This window comes from Octopus sinensis, linkage group LG7, assembly GCF_006345805.1.
Source record: "Octopus sinensis linkage group LG7, ASM634580v1, whole genome shotgun sequence".
NCBI classification, from domain to species: domain Eukaryota; kingdom Metazoa; phylum Mollusca; class Cephalopoda; order Octopoda; family Octopodidae; genus Octopus; species Octopus sinensis.
The window spans coordinates 63,150,033-63,175,767 of NC_043003.1; the positions used below are offsets into that span (position 1 = coordinate 63,150,033).

A 25,735-nucleotide genomic window follows, 5' to 3' on the forward strand; every position below is an offset into this window, starting at 1 on the left:
CGTTATGCCAGAATAATATACACACACAACAATATTATATAAATATCAAACTTAGTACATAAGCACTGGCTGAGTAATATTCATGCTGTGTATGTAGACAATTAGACCCAGTTGAGTACAGATATCCACTCTTGAGCTATTCAGACATTATATTTAATATACGGTCCATAATATTTAAGAAGGGCAAATTCACTTCACTGAAACAGCAGCAGAATCACTGAAATTCTTTTTCTCAGTGGATATTAAACTATGTTGAATCATTTTGAATGTCTTTAATTTTGAAGTTCATAAATTCATCTGATGGAAACGGTTTCTTTATAATGATGTAATGCTTTCCTTAATCAATTAAAGAAGTCGTTAGAAACAGCCATAATGGATTGGCACCTGTATTTCTACTGTTACTCACTTATATATATATATATACTAGCAAAGCGCCCATCCATCCAATGGACGGTGCTGAGTTGGAAGAGAAAAAAGTCTATCTTTATTTCTTCTTTTGCTGGTGTCTCAAATTTAAGTTAAATCAGTGTTTCTCAAAGGGGAGGTCTATGGGACGGTTGGACAAGTTGTTTTGAGAAAATTTGCCACACCTTGCAACAGCTGATGTACTTGCATGTACAAATGCACGTTCCCACGGCTTTATAGATCACATTCTCACCTGGAATTGATTTTTGTAATTTTTTTCAAGACTTATACACGCCCTGATACCGTCGGTATCGACATCAAATTTGAGCGCAATCGGAGGGAGAATTCCTGAGATCCTGGAAGACACACACACAGACAGACAGAACGGATTTTATATAATAGATATGTTCATTCATGTATTGATGTTCATATATATATATGGTATTTTTCTGAAATACATGTATGTTCTATAAAGCATTGAATACCTTACCTGTTTTCTGTGCAAAATTATTATTTCTATTATTTGGCTTGTATTCTGCACCCAAGCCTATTTCAAGGCTGAAGCCCTGCATTGTGCTACACTGTATACTGGAATGGCATGTGGAACCCACAACTGAGCTTCATCTTTGGCTATGTCTCATACTTCACAATGCTTTTACATATACAGGATGTGTAAGGCATTTGAGGAGATACCTTTTTTTGGTTATTGCTGCATTTTTTGCTAACTCTGTATCATCTTTGTTTCAGAAAATAATAAAGGTAGATGCTCAGCTTACTCAAGAAATGAAGAGGCATGCTGCTACTGTGGTCATAAAAGCTGAGCATGGCAATTTAGAAATATCTCAATTTTTAAAAGTTGCCAGATCTTTTGTCTACAATGTTTGTAAAGAGTTAGAGAGCAAATATGGAAACATATCACAAGTATCAAAGCATAAAAAGCATTCCAAATGCTCTGAAATCATCAGAACACTTGAATTAATCCAGCAAGTTCAACAGACTATTGATTACAATCTCAGAATCTTAGGGTTAGTAGCCCACGCTCTTAACCACTACGCCATATGCCCGATTCCAGGCAGTGACCTGAATAATAATAATAATAATAACAACAACAACATCGAAATATACCTTAGAAACGAGAACCCAGGTTTGAAATTTCCCCAAGACACCTGATGAAGGCTGGAGGGTATATCAGCTGAAAAGTGGTGTTAAAAACAAACAAGATGAGGACAAATATCAAACAAATGTAAATAATGCAAATAATGTACATAATTCCTCATCTCTTAAATATAGAACTGTAGATACATGTTGCACCTTGGGTAAGTGCCTTCTTCTATATCTCCTGACTAACCAAAAGCCATGTGAGTGTATCTGAATTAAATTGAAACTGAAAGAAGCCTGTCATATAAATGTGTGTGTGTGTGTGTGTTTGTGCCTCTAAGCCTTGACATTGCATTATAGCTGGAAGCTAGGGTCACCATCATGCAGGTGGTGTCCTTCATTGCCAATCTTCCTTGAAAACCTGCCTGGTCATGGGGAAATGTTACCTTAATTGGATACAGGTGAGGGTTGATAACAGGAAGGATATCCAGCCATAAAAATTCTGCTTCAGTAACTTCCGTTTGAAAATTCTATTGAAAAGTGGACTCTAAAACGATGATGATGATAATGATGATGACGACGACGATGATGAGATGGAAGAGGAGGAAGTGGATGACGACAATGATGACAATGATGATGACGATGACAACAGTGATGATAATGATGACGACGAAGATGATACATATGTATATAGATATATTACATATACTTTAGCCTCAGGCCAAACAATACAATGTGAGGGAATTTACTAAATGAAAACCTCCAGGAAGCTTGTCGTACATGTAAGTGCATGTATATGTGTATGTATGTGTGTATACTGGGGAGATTGAGAGAGTGAAAGAGAGAGAGAGAAAGAGAAAGAGAGCGAAAGCATCCCTTTGACAATCTGTATTTGAGTACTGTACTCTTTGTACTTTGCTGCACAATTGAAAGCATACATACAACTTCCAACAGTTTAAGAGAAGGCCCTTAGTAATGACAAAGTAACAGATAATGAATATTTACTTAGCTTAAACAAACAATCACTTCACAGTGGCCTCTTTGAGAAAACAAGGAATAATACGCTGTTAAGTACAAGTGCTGCTAACACTGATAAGACCAATTACCAAACTAAATGAATTTTCAAATGATAAAATGAGGAAGAGACATATAAAGTGAGAGGCTGGAATGTTAGAATAAAAGAGAGAAAGCCAAAAAGAAGGTTTTTTTTTTTTTTATCAATAATGGTTTTTTAATTCATGAGAATTTGTGATTCTTTGAGATTATCTCCAATTCTAATTCAAGAGTTAGTAGCAATTACTGTTAGATGTTTATTCGTTTATCTTCCCCTTGAAGTGAAGATTATTTCAATAAACCAAGAATCTATTTTGTACAATATTTAATTTGCATAAATTCATGTTATGTACCACACTTGGTTAATTTTATCAGTTCGTTTTTGCTTTTTTGCTTTATACCTGCATGCACACACACACACGCACGTACACACACACACACACACACACACACACACACACACGGTGCACTCTCCCATCGAAGATGATGTATGAGCTTTCAGCTTTTGTCAAACAACCTGCACAAATGATTTGTTTAGGGTGATCAAATACTTGTGCCACACATTAGTTCCCTCCCTCCATCAAGTTGATATTGTCTGAACAAGTGCATGGTGTACCATGCATCAGGTGTCAAAGTGATCACAGAACAACATCTGATGAAGGGTTTTGGTAAAGACCACAACATACCACCCAGTCTAGGAATTGAACTCACAATTGCTAGATAGTGAGTGCAACACCTTAACCACCTTAAACATATATATGTATCATCATCATCGTTTAGCGTCCGCTTTCCATGCTAGCATGGGTTGGACGGTTCCACTGGGGTCTGGGAAACCAGAAGGCAGCACCAGGCCCAGTCTGATCTGGCAATGGTTCTACGGCTGGATGCCCTTCCTAATGCCAACCACTCCGTGAGTGTAGTGGGTGCTTTTTATGTGATATAAATAAGGATAAGATCGTTATTTAAAATACTGATCATATCAAGGTGGCTAGCATGAGAATAAAAACCTCATCATCATCATCATCATCATCATTTAACGTCCGCTTTCCATGCTAGCATGGGTTGGACGGTTCAACTGGGGTCTGGGGAGCCCGAAGGCTGCACCAGGCCAGTCAGATCTGGCAGTGTTTCTACAGCTGGATGCCCTTCCTAACGCCAACCACTCCGAGAGTGTAGTGGGTGATTTTATGTGCCACCGACACAGGTGCCAGACGAGGCTGGCGAACGGCCACGCTCGGATGGTGTTTTTATGTGCCACCGACACAGGTGCCAGACAAGGCTAGCAGACGACCACGCTCGGATGGTGTTTTTTATGTGCCACCGACACAGGAGCCAGATGAGGCTGGCGATCGGCCACGATCGGATGGTGATTGTTACGTGCCCACAGCATGGAGGCCAGTCGGTGCGGTACTGGCTACGGCCACGTTCAGATGGTTTTCTTGTGTGCCACCGGCACTGGTACCACAAGGATACAAATTCCATTGATGTTCATCTATTTTGATTTTGTTTGATTTTTTGTTTTTTTGATTTTCACTTACCTCAACAGGTCTTCACAAGTGTCACAAGAAGGAAGGTATGCACAGGTGGACTGACTACGTCCCAGGTAGGGGCCACGGGTTATGGCCTGACTAGTCTTGCCGGGTCTTCTCACGCACAGCATACTTCCATAGGTCTCGGTCTCTAGTCATTTCCTTGGTGAGACCTAAAGTTCAAAGGTCGTGCTTCACCACTTCGTCCCAGGTTTTCCTGGGTCTACCTCTTCCACAGGTTCCCTCAACTGCTAGAGTGTAGCACTTTTGCACACAACTATCTTCAGCCATTCTCGTCATATGACCATACAAGCGCAGCCGTCTCTCTTGCACACCACAACTGACGCTTCTTAGGTTCAACTTTTCTCTCAAGGTACTTACACTCTGACGATTATGAACACTGACATTACACATCCATCGGAGCATACTGGCTTCATTTCTTGCGAGCTTACGCATATCCTCAGCAGTCACGGCCCATGTTTCACTACCATGTAGCATGGCTGTACGTACACATGCATCATACAGTCTGCCTTTTACTCTGAGCGAGAGGCCTTTTGTCACCAGCAGGGGTAAGAGCTCTCTAAACTTTGCCCAGGCTATTCTTACTCTAGGTAATAATTATTATTAAAATTATAATTAAGGGTATCTAAAAGATATTGTCATGCTAGATGTAGCAGTCAGAAATTGACTCAAAAACCACATCAAATATTCATACAGCACTAGGAGAGAAGTTTATTTTGTTTCTTTGTCTTCTCTCCTAGTATGAATATTTGATGTAGTTTCAGAGTCAAGTTTTGACTGTTATATCTAGCATGAAGATATCTTTTAGACACCCTAATTATAATTTTAATAATAATCATTAGCAGGGTCCCTTGACTTCTTTGAAGTTGGTTCCTGTATATATATATATATATATATATATATATATATATATATATATATATATATACATACACATATATATACATATATATATACATATATATATACACACATATATATATACATATATATATGTAGGTCCCGGTTGAGTCGGGGTTAACAACAGTAAATAAGGTACTCAATACATGGCAGAGTAAATTAATTTATTTTATAGAAGGAGCTTTTACAGGACTAGAACTGTTTCATTCAAATGAAATCATCAGGAAGCTTCCTGATGATTTCATTTGAATGAAACAGTTCTAGTCCTGTAGAAGCTCCTTCTATAAAATAAATTAAAATATACATATATATATGTATATATACCCACATATATATATATATATATACAGTCTAGTCAGGCGGATTGTACTATGACTGTTTGATGATCTGAATACCTGTATGTTTGTCTGCCTATCTGTATACTTGTCCATTTGTCTGTCTGTCCATCCATCCGTCATCTTATCTGCCTGCCTGTCTTTTTTCATTTTTACTTTTTTTTTTTACTTGTTTTAGTCATTGGACTATGGTCATGCTGGGGCACTGCCTCGAAGGGTTTTAGTTAAGCAAATGGGGCAAATGCTTAGTCTTTCTTTAAAGTCTGGTACTTATGCTATTGGTTGCTTTTGCCAAATTGTTAAGTTACTGGGATGTAAACAAAGCAATATCGGTTGTCAAGCAGTGGGGGAGTTAAACACAAACACACACACATGTATACACACTCACACATGTGCACATACATAGATACACACACAAAACATATGCATGCACACACACACATACATGCACATATCCAACCAGCTTTCACATAGTTTCTAACCTACCAAATTCACTCACTTGGCATGGGTCAGCCAGAAGCTGTCGCAGATGACACTTGCCCAAGGTGCCATACAATTGGATTGAGCCTGAGACCACACTGTTGCAAAGTGAGCTTCTTAATTACCTAACCATGCCTGCACCAGTCTATATGTTTGTTCATCCATCTATCACTGCATTATCTACCTGCCTATTTAATACCTTCCTCTGTATTCATCTACCTTTCAATATATCTACAGCTTTATCTGCTTGGAAGTAATGTTTGTTTATCACCATATCAATGTGGCTGTTTGACATTGCTATCATTTTTAACCCCAGGAAGAGCTTCTTACAGCTGGTTATCAATGCAGTCTGCACCTGGTATATATTGCGAGAGGGGAGCGAACTTCTACCATCTTCTAGCAGATGAAGGGATCATCAGGGCAAACAGTTTCGGGCTATTTGTACTCATTGTCGGTGGTGAATACCTGGCCGCTAGAGATAGCAGGAATTCACCCCAGCTCACAATATATAGAAAACCAAGTGACAGTCATTGATATTGCAAGTGGTGGGGTGTTCACCACTGATGATGGGCCAAATAGCCTGAAACCATCCAGTCTGGTGATCCTGTCATCTGGGTGCAGATTGCTGAGATAATCAGCTGGAGGAGGCTCTTTCCGATGTTGAAAATGGTAGTAGTGTCAAACAGCCATATTGATATGGCGATAAACATTACTTCTTAGTATAGTTCCTATTTCATCTCTTATAGAGATTTTCTCACTAACTTCTTTGCTTTATCTATTTGATTATTTATATATCTAACGAAATCAAAATCGAATTGAACCAGCCAGGACCCCTGGTCTGGTGGTACGTAAAAAGCACTATCCGACTCGTGGCCGATGCCAGCGCCACCTCGACTGGCTTCCGTGCCGGTGGCACGTAAAATACCCAATCCGACCGTGGCCGTTGCCAGCCTCGCCTGGCATCTGTGCAGTGGCACGTAAAAAGCACCCACTACACTCACGGAGTGGTTGGCGTTAGGAAGGGCATCCAGCTGTAGAAACATTGCCAGATAAGACTGGAGCCTGGTGCAGCCTTCTGGCTTCCCAGATCCCCGGTCGAACCGTCCAACCCATGCTAGCATGGAGAACCGACGTTAAACGATGATGATGATGATGATGACACACACACACATATACATATATATACTTATATATATATATATATACATACATATATATATATACACACACATATATATATATACACACACAAATATATACATATACAATGTATGTATGTATGTATGTATGTATGTATGTATGTATGTATGTATGTATGTATGTATATTGAGACAAGTAAAATCAATCAAAAGTCAAAATCACAATCAGAATCTCAATCAAATCGAAATCAAAAATGGCTCCTGTGCTGGTGGCATGCAATAAGCACCATTCATGTGTGTGTCATTGCCAGTGCTGCCTGACTGGCTCCCTGTGCCAGTGGCATGTAAAAAGCACCATCTGAATGTGACCGATGCCAGTTCCACCTGACTGGCTCCCATGCTGGTGACACGTAAAAAGCACCCACTACACTCTTGGAGTGGTTGTCATTAGGAAGGACATCCAACTGTAGAAACATTGCCAGATCAGATTGGAGCCTGGTGCGGCCTCCTGGCTTACCAGTCCCCAGTCAAACTGTCCAACCCATGCCAGCATAGAAAATAGACGTTAAACAATGATGATGATGATGATTGATTTATATATTTATCATCATCATCATCATCGTTTAGCATCCGCTTTCCATGGCCCAGTCTGATCTGGCAATGTTTCTACAGCTGGATGCCCTTCCTAATGCCAACCACTCCATGAGTGTAGCGGGTGCTTTTTATGTGCCAGACGAGGCTGGCAAACGGCCACGATCGGATGGTGCTTTTTACGTGCCAACATACACACACACACACACACATATATATATATATATATATATATATATATATATACATACACACATCATCATCATCGTTTAACGTCCGTTTTCTGCACTAGCATGGGTTGGACGGTTTGACTGGGGTCTGGGAAGCCAGGAGGCTGCACCAGGCTCCAGTCTGATCTGGCAGTGTTTCTACAGCTGGATGCCCTTCCTAACGCTAACCACTCCATGAGTGTAGTGGGTGCTTTTTACGTGCCACCGGCACAGAAGCCAGTCAAGGTGGCGCTGGCATCGGCCTATATATATATAGGACTGGCTGTGTGGTAAGTAGTTTGTTTATCAACCACATGGTTACGGGTTCAGTCCCACCGCGTGGCACCTTGGGCAAGTGTCTTCTACTATAGCTTCGGGTCGACCAAAGCCTTGTGAGTGGATTTGGTAGGTGGAAACCAAAAGAAGCCCGTTGTATATATGTATATATATATATATATATGTGTGTGTGTGTGTGTGCATGTGTATGTTTGTGTTTCTGTGTTTGTCCCCCAACATCGCTTGACAACTGATGCTGGTGTGTTTACGTCCCTGTAACTTAGCGGTTCAGCAAAAGAGACCGATAGAATAAGCACTAGGCTTCAAAAGAATAAGTCATGGGGTCGATTTGCTCGACTAAAGGCAGTGCTCCAGCATGGCCACAGTCAAATGACTGAAACAAGTAAAAAGAGTAAAAGAGTATATATATATGTATGTATGTTTCATATACACAATTTTTAGCAGTTGAGTGAGATCCTTAATAATAAACAATAATGGATCAGATACAGATTATTCACTTGCTTAACAGAAATATATCAATCTCTTTGATGTGGCTTCTTTGAGTAAATGGGAAATAATATGCCATTTACAGGAAGCAATGTCACTGGCATCGCTGATTAATTGCAGAAATGAGTTTCCACTTGATGAAGCTGCAGAAGGATGTACATATACAGAGCAATGAAAAGAGAGTATGTAATTTAAGGAAATCACTATGTGACACTAATATATTTGTTTCAGAAGTCGGTGAGCAGGCAGAAGCGTTAGCATGCCGGGCGAAATGCTTAGTGGTATATCGTCTGTCTTTACGTTCTGAGTTCAAATTCTGCCAGATTGACTTTGCCTTTCATCCTTCCAGAGTCGATAAATTAAGTACAACTTGTGCACTGGGGGTTGATCTCCAAAAATTTCAGGCCTTTTGCCTCAAGTAGAAAAGAATATGTTCGTGGAGATAAAGCAGTGAGCTGGAAGAAACGTTAGCACGCCGGGCAAAATGCTTAGCGGTATTTCGTCTGCCGCTATGTTCTGAGTTCAAATTCCGCCGAGGTCAACTTTGCCTTTCATCATTTCGGGGGTCGATTAAATAAGTACCAGTTACGCACTGGGGTCGATATAATCGACTTAATCCATTTGTCTGTCCTTGTTTGTCCTCTCTGTGTTTAGTCCTTTGTGGGTAGTAAAGAAATAGGTATTTCGTTTGTCTTTATGTTCTTGAGTTCAAATTCCTCTGAGGTCGACTTTGCCTTTCACCCTTTCAGAGTCAATAAATTAAGTACCAGTTGCATACTGGGGTTGATCTAATCAACTGGCCTCCTCTCTAAAAATTTCAGGCCTTGTACCTAGAGTAGAAAATAATATATTTGTTTCAGTGCTTGTATATTTTTTCTAAACGTACTGTATATTTGAAACAAAAACTAAATCCATAAACATTGAAACATTCGTCAGGAATCCATTTATGTAAACTCTGTTTAATCTATTCTTCTTTGTATTGAGTTCCATTTCTGAATATCATTAGTCTTGCAGTGTGCAAGTATGAACCATTTGTTATAATCGGTATTATAGGTGCAAGGATGACTGTATGGTTAAGAAGCTCATTTTGCAACCATATGGCTTCAGGTTCAGTCCCACTGTGTGGCACCTTGGGCATCTTCAACTATGTATATATATGCATGTGTGAGTGTTCTACCATCAGCATCATCATCATTTAATGTCTGCTTTCCATGCTGGCATGGGTTAGACGGTTTGGCAAGAACTGGTTAGCCAGAGGCTGCACCAGGTTCCAGTCTGATTTGGTACGGCTTCTACAGCTGAATATATATATACTATAATGGTACTCTTGTGTATTTCTCCATCATGACATATGAATGAGAAAGGAAGGGGTGACAGATGAATAAGGAAGGAAGGGGTAATGGCAAACTTGGTAGTGGGATGATGGAAATTCTACAGTGAAAAAAGAAATCAAACAGTGTTTCAACTCTGCATGAGTATATGTGTGTGTATATAAAAGCGAGTCATGTGAATGTTTGTGTGCATGCAATGGAAGTGGGATGGTGAACACTGAATGTTGAAAAGAAAAATCAAACAGCATTTCAACTCTCTGTGAATATATGTGTGTATGTGTGTGCATGAACAAGGGAAGTATGTAAATGTTTGTATCTGTGATTATTATGTACCTTATTTATATATAAAATACAACAATTAGCCATCATTTTTTATGGCATGGGGCGAGCTAGTATACACACACACATATATATATATATATATATACTGAACTATAAACAATGTTGCACTGTAAAAGATTATTCGTTTCACACACGATATTGAGATTATATGGATTTTATCACATTTCTAGGTAATCTGGCATCAGGAAGATGTCGCTGACCTACAACACCACTCTTTTGAAAACACTAGAATTGCATGTAGGGTTTGGACTTGGTCACTTTTTATGAACATGGTAATGCTCATATGGTCATACTTTGCCTGTCATCAGAATAACATTCCAACATGACAATGGCCATGCCCACACTGCCAGGTTGACAACAGACTTCCCCCAACAGTACAACATCCAGACATTGCCATAGCCTGCCCTAAGTCCATATTTGCACCCCATAGAGCACCTGTTGGATGAAATCCAAAGAAGGCTAAATGACATCCATCCAAGGTCAACAACTGTGGCATAAATCACTGCACATTTGTACGGAGTGTGGGCTGCTACCCACCATGGCCTTCATCATTTGGTGCATTCAATGTACAGAAGATGCCTGGCAGTAATCAACAATAATGGTGGTCACATGAGATATTGGGTTCATCTCTTTGGATCCAGGACACTCCGTCATCACATGGCACTATGTGACATCAAACATGATTCAGGAAATGATGTGTTTATCATTAGGAAAGAATGGTTTTTTTAATTAAAACTTTTCAATCAATTTATAGACTATGACAGTCAATTAATAAAATGGTTTCTATTTAGTATGAGTGTTACGTTTCTTTTGTGGTTCAGTTTAAATATATGTGTATGTGTGTGTGTGTATATGCATGTATATATATATATATATATGTATATATATATATATGTATATATATATATATATATACATTCAAAAATGATGATCTTGCAGATGCTCGCATATACATATACGTGATTATTAACAAGTGAAACTAATTAGTACATAGGTAATCGTTTTTTATTTCGTATATTTTCATTTGTCTTGCTTATTTTTTACACTTTGGTTTTTTGCTGAGTTTTTTCTTGAGAACACATTCTTTGTGGAAAATAGCGATTTTGACGTCTATATCTAGCATATTGACTGTCCACTTTTAGTGGTCAGTCCTTTAAATTTTGTATGTATAAAATATTTTAATGTTCGGATTTTTTTAATATGCTAGGCCACTGGTTTTAATTGATTAATATCAATTTCTACCCTTATTCTATTTTAGATATATATATATATATATATATATATTACATGTATACACAGACACACATATATGTATGCATGTATACGAGGGGATATGGAAAAGTTCTTGGCTTTAAGGGTATCATTTAAGGCTGGTTGGAAGCCCAAACTTCTGTGTTCTTTCACAGAGCTTAGAAAAACTGAAGAACCACTGCAATAAGTATGTGAATCTGAGGGTGGAATATGTTGAATAAAATCATAATTAACTGATCCTCCTGTATTTTCTTTTACCCAAAGCTAGGAACTCTTCGGCACCTCACCCTCGAATATGTATGTGGGTGTGTTTGTCTGTGCCACAGCTTGATAACAAGTGTTATTTTGTTTAAGTCTTTCTTCATAAATTAGAAGTCTGGCAAAAGAGACAAGCAGAATAAGCAGCAGCAGCAGCAGATAAAATAAATAAATAAATAAATAAATTGCTAAAATTGTTGATTTGTTTGACTAAATCTTTAGAGGAAGCACCCCAGCATATCAGCAATTCAATGACTGAAACAAATCTAAGATAAAAAAAAAAAAGATAATGATAAGTATGTAAGTAAGACAGAGAGGTAGAGGGAGGGAGAGAGAGAGAGAGAGAGAAAGAGGAAGTTTCCTTGATGGATGCTTTGATTAGTGACATCATATTAAAAACTAGTCAGATCTAGAGGCAGAAGAAAATTTGCAGAACAAAGGTATAAATATTAAAAGATTCCCATGCCAGTATTATGTTATAGGCTTAGTATTTCTAATGTTTGTAGTACAAATATATTATGTTCTGTTCTTAAAACCATTGTTATTCTCCAATGGACCACAAGAGAACCACAATAGTTCATCGTTATGGTGCTTAATAAACTTCCCTTTCATTTTATTCAACCAAAAGTTGCATATAGTTACACACATATCTGAGGGGGTGCTGAAAAGTTCCTGGCCATAATGGTATCATAAAAGGTCTGTTCAAAGGCCCAACCTTCTGTGTTATTTCATAGGGCTTAGAAAAACTGAAGGACAGCTGCAATAAGCGTGTGAATCTGAGAGGGGAATATGTTGGATAAAATCATAATTAACTGATCCTCTTGTATTTTCTTTTCTCAAAGCCAGGAGCTGTTCAGCACACCTTTATGCCCTCATGCATGTATGTAAACACACATACATACACACACACACACACACGTGCATGCACACACACGCACAAATATACACATTTATATGAGTGAGTGCTGTAAAGTCCCTCGCTTTAAGGGTATCACGAAAGGTCTGGTTGGAGGCCCAACCTTCTGCTTTCTTTTACAGGGCTTAGAAAGATTGAAGGACCACTGTAATAAGTGTGTGAATCTGAGAGGGAAATATGTTGAATAAAATCATAATTAATTGATTCTTCTGTATTTTCTGTTACCCAAAGACAGGAACTTTTCATCCATCCACCCTCATATACACACATACACACACATGCATATGTACATTCATACATATGCATACACATACACTTACATACAGTTACAAACATATGTATGGAGGTACATACATTCTCTTTTACTCTTCTACTCTTTTACTTGCTTCAGTCAGTTGACTGTAGCCATGCTGGAGCACCAACTTTAGTCGAACAAATCAACCCCAGGACTTATTCTTTGTAAGCTTAGTACTTATTCTATTGGTCTCTTTTGCTGAACAGCTAAGTTACAAGGACGTAAACACACCAATATCAGTTGTCACATGATGGTGGGGGAAAAACACAGACATACAAGCATACATACATACACACACATATATACACACACGATGGGCTTCTTTCAGTTTCCATCTACCAAATCCACTCACAAGGCTTTGGTTCACCTGAGGTTATAGTAAAAACACTTACACAAAGTGCCATGCAGTGGGACTGAACCCGGAACCATGTCGTTGGAAAGCAAGTTAATTACCACAATGTGCCTATTCATTGATACATGAATACATACACACATAGATACATACATACATATATACATACTCCAGAAGTTTATCATTTAAATATGTATGAGCATATCTATACATGCAACTATATGCATGAGAATACATACATAAAGCAAAACATACAAATCTGCACATATACATACATACACACGTACATAAATACATACATACATGCATACATACAAACAAAAATACCCTGCTGTTGTTGTTGACATTCCAATGAAGGAGCCTTGAATCTAGGTTAGAAACCGGCTCTTTCTCTATTGGCAAGAAATCTTGAAATGAATAATAACATGCATGCATACATACATACAACAATTTTATGACAGTGGTGAGCTGGCAGAAACGTTAGCACACCAGACAAAATGCTTAGCAGTATTTCGTCTATCTTTACATTCTGAGTTCAAATTCCACCCAGGTTGACTTTGCCTTTCATCTTTTTTTGGGATCAATAAAATATGTACCAGTTGTGTACTAGGGACGATCTAATTGACTGGGCCCCTTCCCCAAAATTTCGGGCCTTGTGCATAGAATAGAAAAGAAGTTTATGACATCCTACTTTGAAGGCTACAATCCAAGAACAAGAGATTCCACCCGCTCCATGTACCTGCTATATAAAAGGCAGCAAACATTAACAGACAACAAATGTAAAGCTGTGAAAAATTAAATGGTCATGATATCTAGGACCACAAAAACCTGCAAGTCCTTTTTTAGATTTAAAGGATGATGAACAAAACAAGATGCTCTCCTTAACAACCTTGCTACTGAGAAAAGTTAACTCTAAATTAAAAAGAGAAAAAGAACACACACATACACACGTGTGTGCATACATGTATACATACATAGTCACACACTCACACACAAATATATATATATATACACACACACATATATATAATCATATACGCATACAATCATGAACACATACACATACATACATGAACACATACAAACATTTATGCACACATGCCTACATACATGACACACACATGTCACATGCATGCATGCACACCTACGTGCCTCCCCACTTACTTACCTATCTACTTACCTACCTGCCTGCATACATACATACATACACTTTTGGCTTGGGAAGTTTGTTAACCAAGATGTGTACATACATATCTACACAGACATATGTAAGCGCACATATACACACACACACAAGCAAAGATGAACACAGACACACAGAAACTAACACATATGCACACTCACACACACACATTTACAGAGACAGACACACACCCATACATACACACATACTACCCCCCCCCATCTCTCTCTCACTAATATCATCTTCCATCTTGTGAAATTTAAAACATGCCCTCTAGAAACATTCATATCATCATATAAGACTTCTATATTTTATCCTTTTCAGTTTTTTATCCGTGATATAACTTTATATGTTTTGAATTAATAATTACTGAAATACCTTTTAAACATAAAACTAGCTTCAGTGCAGGTTTTTACAATTTATCCTTAATATTTTTTGAGATACATGTTCATTTTTTCCAGGGAGTATGCAATCTAGTTTTATCATCTTTTTACTTTTATTTCTGGGGGAAAAAGATGGAAACTGAAAGAAAAATTGTGATACAATTGAATCTGTTGATACTGATCTTATACAGATGAAGCAGTTCAAGACTGAGACAAACGGAGATGTGTGTATTGCAGATCTGTCTATATAATACCAATGTAAGAGAAATTTATTAACATATAGGTGAAGGTTTGGCTATGTGGTAAGAAATCTGTTTCTCAACTAGATGGTTCGGGTTCGGTCCCACTGCATGACAATGTGGTCAACTTGGGCAAGTGTTTTCCACTATAGTCTCAGGTTTACCAATGCTTTGTGAGTGGATTCAATAGATGGAAACTGAAAGAAGCCTGCCGTATATTCTTTTACTTGTTTCAGTCATTTGATTGTGGCCATGCTGGGGCATTGCTTTTAGTTGAGCAAATCGATCCTAGGACTTATTCTTTGTGAGCCTAGTGCTTATTCTATCAGCTTCTTTTGCCAATCTGCTAAGTTACAGGGACATAGACACACCAGCATTGGGGTGTATATATACATATATATATATATATATATATATATATATATATATATATATATGTATGTATGTATGTATATGTATACATATACGATGAGCTTCTTACAGTTTCCGTCAACCAAATCCACAAAGAAGGCTTTGGTTGGCCTGAGGCTATAGTAGAAAACATTTGCCCAAGATGCCACACAGTGGAACGAACCCAGAACCATGTGGCTGGTATACTACACAGCCACTCCTGCGCCTACATATATATAGCGGGCTTCTTTCAGTTTCTATCTACCAAATCCATTCACAAGCCTTTGGTTGGCCTAAGGCCATAATAGAAGACACTTGCCCAAGGTGCCCCACAGTAGGACTGAACTGGGAACCTTGTGGTTGGGAAGCAAGCTTCTATCCACACAGCCACACCTGCACCTAAAACAAAAATACTTGGAAAGCTTGATGCCAACCTCCACATGCCGAAATCTGGGATTGAACCATGACATCTAGATGTTCAGTCTAACGCTCTCTCCCAACTGAGCTATTTCAACTGGCTTATATAGGCGCAGGGGTGGCTGTGTGGTAAGTAGCTTGCTAACCAACCACATGGTTCTGGGTTCAGTCCCACTGCGTGGCATCTTGGGCAAGTGTCTTCTGCCAATGCCTTGTCAGTGGATTTGGTAGACGGAAACTGAAAGAAGCCTATTGTATATATGTATATATATATATATATGTGTGTGTTTGTGTGTCTGTGTTTATCCCCCTAGCATTGCTTGACAACCGATGCTGGTGTGTTCCCATCCCCGTCACTTAGCGGTTCGGCAAAAGAGACCGATAGAATAAGTACTGGGCTTACAAAGAATAACTCCCGGGTCGATTTGCTCGACTAAAGGCAGTGCTCCAGCATGGCCACAGTCAAAGGACTGAAACAAGTAAAAGAGTAAAAGATTATATGTATATAATGGGCTTCTTTCAATTTCCTCCTCCCAATTTGACCTACAATGTTCAGGGTGGGAACCCCCCCCCCCCCATGTAAAGTATGTACTTGTGTTTATGTAATATTATAGGGTGGCAGCATTAATGTAGAATGCGACATCTGAGAATTGTTGATGTTGTATGAAATGTGTGACAGTATCGGTTATTGATTTTGTATTGTCAGTTGTGTTGTTTTATTGGGTGATGATAATTTATTGTTTTGCCGTTTTAATTACAGTTGTGTCATCCTTGACATTGCTCCTGTTGTTGTTGTTGTTGTTTAAGCTCAAGTAAGCTCCTACTGGGCTGAATTACAATCACAGGTATTCTACCTATGACAAATCTGTCTTTTAGTATATCCAGAGCATTGTCCAGTTTGTCCTTCCTTTCCTATAAAAGTAGAGAGAATTTGGCTGCTGTTTCTTGCAGGTTGAGCAACTCCATTATTTCATTGTTGTAATTGATATGCTGTTGTTATTGATAGTGATGGTGGTGAAGGTGTTGGCGATGGTGGTGCTGACAGTGATAACAATGACGGAAATGAAGAAGATTTGTAGAAATAATTTACTCTTTTGCCCCTTCATTTGGGTCTATTGTTGTCTGTGTGTTCCTCTGTTATTCTGATTAGTGCTCTTATAATACAACATCTCAAAAGTGCAGCCTAACACAAACACTCACACACACATACATACATAAACATGCATATGACATGTGTGTGTGTGTGTGTATATATATATATATATATATATATACAGACAGACAGACATACACACACACATATATATATATACATATTAAATTTAATATGTACTGCTCCATATCTTAGAGTATGAGTCTTCTCTCGGATTTATATTTTTTACAGAGGATATATACATATATATACATATGTGTTTGTATACATATATATATACATATGTGTATGTATACATATATATATGCATATATATATATCATCATCATCATCATCCTCATTTAACGTCCGCTTTCCATGCTAGCATGGGTTGGACGGTTCAACTGGAGTCTGGGGAGCCCGTAAGGCTGCACCAGGCCAGTCAGATCTGGCAGTGTTTCTACAGCTGGATGCCCTTCCTAACGCCAACCACTCCGAGAGTGTAGTGGGTGATTTTATGTGCCACCGACACAGGTGCCAGACGAGGCTGGCGAACGGCCACGCTCGGATGGTGTTTTTTATGTGCCACCGACACAGGTGCCAGACGAGGCTGGCAGACGGCCACGCTCGGATGGTGTTTTTATGTGCCACCGACACAAGTGCCAGATGAGGCTGGCGAACGTCCACGATCGGATGGTGCTTGTTACGTGCCCACAGCACGGAGGCCAGTCGATGCGGTACTGGCTACGGCCACGTTCGGATGGTTTTCTTGTGTGCCACCGGCACTGGTACCACAAAGATACAAATTCCATTGATGTTCATCTATTTTGATTTGGTTTGATTTTCACTTGCCTCAACAGGTCTTCAATGTATATTTATACACATGTGTATGTATACATACATATATATATATATATATATATGTATATATATGTATATATATATGTATATAGTTAATCCAAATAAGAAAGCACAAAAAACACAACAACGCGAGGACGTGGAACAAATATAGTATTATTGGAGGACAGAAGCTCTTCGTCGGAAACATAGGAGAAGGAAAGTCCAGAGAAGGGAAGACAGAGGAAAAAAAAATCCCCAACGGTACACACGCAGTCACATTTTGAATCAGATCTGTGGCTGGTGCAAAGTCCCCTTAAGACCCAAAATAACGTGGTGGTGGAACAATATTGTTGACAGGGCTATTAGACAAAAGAAACAGGCTTGGAAGGCCTGGAAGAACGGTGGTAGCAGGGAAGGGTATCAGACTGCCAGAAGGGAAGCTAGGAGACAGGTCTATCTAGCCAGAGGGGAAGCAGATAAGAGAAAATTTGCCAATGTCCTGCGCCGTGAGGATGAAAGACTTGAGGTATTTCGTGTTGCAAGACAGTGTGTGAGAGAGAATCGTGATGTGGTAGGAGAGAAATGTGTTCGCATGGAGGATGGTTCACTTGCGCTAAATGAGGATGCAAAGAGAGAAGCTTGGAGACGCCACTATGAAAGGTTACTGAATGAGGAAAATGAATGGGATAAAGAGAGTCTGCCGAATGTTGACCCTACAGAGGGACCAGCTATCCGAGTTGATAGTTCCGTGGTAGCTAAGGCAATTAGAAGCATGAAGACAGGGAAAGCCCCAGGCCCATCAGGAATTATTGCAGAGATGCTCAAAATATCTGGCAGTGTCGGCTATAACCTAGTCACCCGTATAGTCAACCAGGTGATACAAGAAGGAGTCATACCCAATGACTGGTGCAGCAGCATACTAGTCAACTGCTACAAAGGTAAAGGTGATGCCCTAGATACAAATAATTACAGAGGTATCAAGCTGTTGGATCAAGTAATGAAGGTTACGGAGAGGGTCATAGCCCAACTAATTAGAGAGAGAGTTATTTTAGATGAGATGCAGTTTGGGTTCGTGCCAGGGAAAAGTACCACTGATGCTATATTCCTGGTAAGGCAGCTGCAGGAGAAATACCTAGCCAAAGATAAGCCCCTGTACCTGGCTTTCGTTGACATGGAGAAAGCTTTTGATAGGGTCCCCCGATCCCTTATCTGGTGGTCAATGAGGAAACTAGGGATAGATGAATGGCTGGTGAGGACTGTGCAAGCCATGTACAGAGATGCCGTAAGTAAGGTTAGGGTTGGCAACATGTACACAGAAGAATTCAAAGTAGAGGTTGGGGTCCACCAGGGTTCAGTACTCAGCCCCCTCCTATTTATCATAGTACTCCAGGCAATTACGGAGGAATTCAAGACAGGCTGTCCCTGGAGCTCCTCTACGCTGACGACCTTGCTCTTATTGCTGAGTCACTATCAGAACTGGAGGAGAAGTTCCAGGTGTGGAAGGAGGGTTTAGAATCAAGAGGCCTTAGAGTCAACCTAGCTAAAACCAAAGTACTATAAGTAGAAAGGTAGACAATCCACAAATATCTTCAGGAAGATGGCCCTGCTCGATCTGTAGAAAAGGTGTAGGTAGAAACTCTATAAGATGTACCCAGTGTAAGCTATGGACACATAAGAGGTGCAGCAATGTCAAAGGTAGGCTAACTGGGAAGATAGTTTTTGTATGTGGCAGATGCTCGGGAGCATTAACCTCCGAAAATCTGCAGAAAACAACTTCTGTCACTTTCCAGGGGGAAAAACTAGAAGTAGTTGATAGCTTTCGTTATCTAGGTGACCAAGTCAGTAGTGGGGGTGGGTGCGCTGAAAGTGTAACTGCTATAATAAGAATAGCCTGGGCAAAGTTTAGGGAGCTCTTACCTCTGCTGGTGACTAAAGGCCTCTCGCTCAGAGTAAAAGGCAGACTGTATGATGCGTGTGTACGAACAGCCATGCTACATGGCAGCGAAACATGGGCCGTGACTGCTGAGGACATGCGTAAGCTCGTGAGGAATGAAGCCAGTATGCTCCGATGGATGTGTAATGTCAGTGTACATACTCGACAGAGCGTTAGCCCTTGAGAGAAATGTTGTACCTAAGAAGCATCAGTTGTGGTGTGCAAGAGAGACGATTGCGCTGGTATGGTCATGTGGCGAGAATGGATGAAGATAGGTGTGTGAGAAAGTGCCAATCCCTAGCAGTGATGAGGGAACCCATGGAAGAGGTAGACCCAGGAAAACCTGGGACGAGGTGGTGAAGCACGACCTTCGAACTTTAGGCCTCACTGAGGAAATGACCAGAGACCGAGACCTTTGGAAATATTCTGTACGTGAGAAGACCAGGCAGGACAAGTGAGCCCAGCCCACTTATGAATGCCTTTCCTCCCTTGGACACAAAGACCGGTTGAGGCAAGCGAAGTCGATATAGAACCTCATCCGACGACAGACACCCATGCCAACCCCCCATGCTTGCGAAGACATGTTGGGGCAAGCGAAATCGAAATCGAAACCGAATTGAATCAGCCAGGATCCCTGGCCTGGTGGTACGTAAAAAGCACTATCCGACTCGTGGCCGTGGCACGTAAAATACTCCAATGCGACCGTACGACAGGCACCCATGCCAACACCCTTTGCTTGTGAAGACATGTTGGGGCAAGCGAAATCGAAATCGAATTGAACCAGCCAGGATCCCTGGTCTGGTGGTACGTAAAAAGCACTATCCGACTCGTGGCCGTGGCACGTAAAATACTCCAATGCGACCGTACGACAGGCACCCATGCCAACCCCCTTTGCTTGTGAAGACATGTTGCGGCAAGCAAAATCGAAATCGAATTGAACCAGCCAGGATCTCTGGTCTGGTGGTACGTAAAAAGCACTATCCGACTCGTGGCCGATGCCAGCACTGCCTCGACTGGCTTCCGTGCCGGTGGCACATAAAATACACCAATCTGACCGTGGCCGTTGCCAGCCCCGCCTGGCACCTGTGCAGGTGGCACGTAAAAAGCACCCACTACACTCACGGAGTGGTTGGCGTTAGGAAGGGCATCCAGCTGTAGAAACATTGCCAGATTAGACTGGAGCCTGGTGCAGCCTTCTGGCTTCCCAGAACCCCGGTCGAACCGTCCAACCCATGCTAGCATGGAGAACGGACGTTAAACGACGATGATGATGATGAATTATATATAATATATATATATATATATGTATATATGTGTGTGTGTGTGTGTGTGTGTGAAGGTGCCTGGTTTAGTGATTAAGGTGTTGCACTCACAATTGCAAGATTGTGGGTTTGACACCTAGACTGGGCGCTGTGGTGTGTTCTTGAGCAAAGCACTTCATCTTCATGTTGCTCTGCGATCATTTCGACATCTGACATGTGGCACCCATACAGGTAATGTCAATCTGATGGAGGGAATAAGCTTATGTCTACAGAAACATTTGATCACTATAAATAAATTGTTTGGTAAGAAATTGTCAAACCCTCGTACATTGTCTAATGACAGGAGAATCCATCACTATATATGTGTGTGTGTGTATATATATATATATATATATATATATATATATACATACATATATATATATATACATATATATATATATATACATATATATACATATATACATACATATATATACATACATATATATATATATACATACATATATATATACATACATATATATATATACACACACACACATATACACATATGTAACATAGGGTATAATTATAAACAGGGCAAATTTGAGCTATATATATATATATATCTATATGTATATATATATATAAGTATATAGCTGATGATGAGCTATATATACATATATATATATATATATATATATATAGATAGATAGATAGATAGATAGATAGATAGATAGATAGATAGATAGATAGATAGATAGATATGTACATGTATACATATATTTATGTATGTATGTAAAGCAGAGATAAACCTCCATGTCAATATGTTACTGGTCATTGAGTGCTTTTTCAGATTGTTGTTGTTATTGTGTTGAAATATTTGACAATGAGGGAAGAAAATAACATTGGTTTTCCTTTAATTAATAATCTTTTCTTGATTCTGGTGTTATTATTTCATACTTGACACATTACAGAAAACTCCCAATGCTGTCATTGTGGTTTATTATATTAATCAAAAGAGGAGTTTTTTTGTAGCTGAAAAGCAATGTGTTTTTCAACAGAGTATTTTTCTGATATGGCAGTTAATGCACAAAGAAATGCGAATAAATTGAACACGGTATGTATTAAGAGCTTGTTGTTTTTTGTTGTTTAAAGTGGATTTCTTGAATTGAAAATATACTTGTTACGACTGTATTGTTATTGTTGTTATGTAACACTACAAAGAAATAAATATGCAGCGTAAAATGAAGAACTCATTCACTTTGTGTTTTTTTTTTTGTCAATTAGATTCTTTGTTAAAGGACAAAATATAAACATATCGGAAATAAGACCTACCAACTTCCTTCTAAAATATCTAAAACATACGTGGATCAATAAATATTTATTTATTTTTATTAAATGGAAATATGAATGGTTATTTATTGTTGTATCTTAAGCATTATTCCTCCCTATAGAAATTCACATATAGACTAAGTGCAATCAAAGCAAACCTCTCAAGGTTATATTGATGGAAATATAATTAAATGACTTCTCAATTGATAAAGAACAACTACACTAAAATTCTTAAGTTTGTACATTATTCAAATAATTAGAATATAAATTAGGTGTTCAGCAGAGATTTTCTTTGCAAACAGAAGAAATATACAATTGATTTTAGTTAAGTTACGCTTATAACAACGAAATATTTGACACCATCTAACATGTATTGATGTATATTAAATATCAAGCTTTTCTGATTACTAGATAATATTCTAATAATATAACACTTATTTCCTGTTTATTTGATGATATATTTTATTGGTGCACAGTTTTGAACATCAAACATACACTAATCATACAATGGCAAATCAATACATTTCTTTATAATTAGAGCCTCACCAACCCAAATCTTTCTGATATTTGAACATAAGTCTACATTGTAGTAGTTGCTTCCCCCTTGTGTACCAAATTCCATAAATTACAGTCCAACCTTGACCTTCCCACTACAAAACATTTGCTATTCTATTCTTCTCTGTGATACAAATCTCTCCACCTCTGTCAATAACCTACAATGATGTCCAGTCTATATTTTATATTTTACTTTCCTTAAGAAGTACCTTGTGGAGGCACATGGCCTAGTGAATGGAACAGCGAACTCATTGGTCGAGGGATTGTGGGTTCGAATCTCAGACCAGGTGATGCGTGTGTTTATGAGTGAAATGCCTAAGCTCTCTGTGGCTCCAGCAGAAGGTAATGGCGAACTTCTGCTGACTCTTTCGCCACAACTTTCTCTCACTCTTTCCTCCTGCATCTTGCAGCTCACGTGCGATGGACCGATGTCCCATCCAGTGGGGGAACCTGTATGCCAATGAAACCAGGACACAAGCCCTTATGAGCCAGGCATGGCTTGAGAAGGAACAAACAGTAAGAACAAGAAGTACCTTATCTTCTATCTTTTACTTGTTTCAATCATGCTTTGGTCATGCTGGGGCACTGCCTCAAAGGGCTAAGCAAATTGGCCCCAGGACTTATTTTTTAAGTCCAGTCCTTATTTTGTTGGTCTCTTTTGTTGAGCTGCTATGTCACAAAGTTGTAGATAAGCCAATACTGGTTGTCAAGAAGCGTGGAGTACAAGCACAGACACAAACACACAAAGATACATTCACACACACACAAAGACACACAAACACAAAGATACACACACACACACAGACACACATGCACATACACAAAGGCATACACACACAAACATAGAGACACACACACAGACACACACTCACAACCACATACACACAATGATGGGCTTTCACACAGTTTCCATCTACCAAATCCATGCACAAGCAAAAGGTTATCCTGGGCTATAGTGGAAGACAGATGCCCAAGGTGCTTGTACTGGAACTAAACACAAATCGATGGGGTTGGGTGCAAAGCAAGTTTCTTAACTCCACAGCAATGCCTGTGTCTATGCTTACCATTCTTTCAATCCTTTCCATTCTCAGCAGTTATTGTTTAGCTCAGCTTAGCCCACAATCAATTGATCTACATCAATCCCAACCTGTCATTTATTATCAGATATGTCCTTCCTTATTTAAGAAGGTAGTATGTGATTTAAGAGATATTTGGCTGCTCTTTCTAGATGGTGGAATGATTACATAAAGGTTCCTTCTTATTATTTTAGATGAAAGCCTCTCCTTTCCATCAGTTATTTCAACCCTTTTTCAAACTCTTATAACCACCAGTAATTGTTGAACTATCTCACATCATACATTGAGAACATATATATCACCCACCAACTCTCTCTCTGTGTTTATCTTCGTCTGTCTGTTTGTCAGTCCCCAGCTCTCTCTGAGGTCATCATACTCAGTGACTTTGATACCTGCATCTATATTTGTCACCTGTATACTTCCTGCACTGGAATCAATAGAGCAGAAGCTGAAATATTAACAATTTCTAAGCACTTTGTCCCAGTTCATATCTTCACCTACTCTCATCCATATCCATAACTGACACAATGCTTCTTAAATGACCTTGTCTCTTTCTCATTTCTAAACCAAGATTTTAATAAGACATCCATATCTCTCAACCCGGAGATCATCCAACCAAAACCTAAACAAAGCAATCCATTTAACATACCACACACGCCTTTGTACCTTGAAATCGACTAACCCTGGCAGTATGTGTATTTCATCCTAGATTGTTCTTGTGAGTGAAAGCCTATTCTAAGCATGTCCTTTCGTGTCCCTCACATTCAAAGAACACAGTCTATTACGCTTGAATGATATTACACGATGTCACCTACTGCATTGTGGAGGTATTTCATTGAGTGTTTGAAAAAAGGCTAAGGGTGTAAACCCGACAGAAAATATGGAAGGAGGGGCCATAGGGTAGATATGCACAGTTATACACAAACAATATATGGTATCACCTGTGGTTTCATGGATGCTACGAATGCATTGACTCATCACTCCTTTGTGGCATATTCATGAGTGAAAAGGTGGGGAGCATATTTGTGGCTTGGCCTTTGCTCCTGGAAAGAGTCCATGCACAGCAGAAGTCACCGTCTCTGCAATATCATCAACCGTAATGTAAAAAGAAAAACATCACCAATCAACTTTCATGACTCTTAAATTACTATCTGACCATGTGCCATCAATAATGACAGCTAATTGTAGTATTTTATACATAAATAAGGTATATAATAATCACACATACAAACATTCACATATACTCACACAGAGTTGAAACGCTGATTTTCTATCCACCCCTTCCTTCCTTATTCATCTATCACCCCTTCCTTTCTCTCATTGCTATTACTTTCTCTCACTACTTCTCAGTCAGGGTTATTACTCTCACTACTTCTCCTTCACTGAATTACTATTTTCTCTCCTCCTCCATGTCTGGCGTGATTCTGGACATATATATATATATATATATATATATATATACAAATATATAAAAACACTGCATTCATTATTATATTCGGAGATTACTAAGCTCCTAGATATAGTTTAATATGACACATTAGTTCTTCAGTGCCTTTATCAGAACCTGAATGTTAGCAGCAGAGTGGGTCCAGTTAAAGGTATCCAAAAACCAGATTAAGGAATTAAAGAAAGTCCCTGAAAAAATATCATGGGGTATCCTTGGTCATCTGACTAAACTATTAAAAGTTCTGGTATTTCTCAGAGCTGGTTCTTGCTTGGC

At 39.1% G+C, this 25,735-nt stretch overlaps 1 long non-coding RNA gene across 1 annotated transcript in view; it reads left to right on the forward strand.

Annotated features, from left to right (window-relative positions):
- Positions 1–22,062: 22,062 nt before the first annotated feature.
- Positions 22,063–25,735, forward strand: part of LOC118764097 — a 55,517-nt gene continuing 51,844 nt past the window's right edge. Inside the window, exon 1 of the long non-coding RNA XR_004999888.1 lies at positions 22,063–22,169. This is a non-coding gene — a long non-coding RNA (uncharacterized LOC118764097). The remainder of the gene's footprint in view (positions 22,170–25,735) is intronic.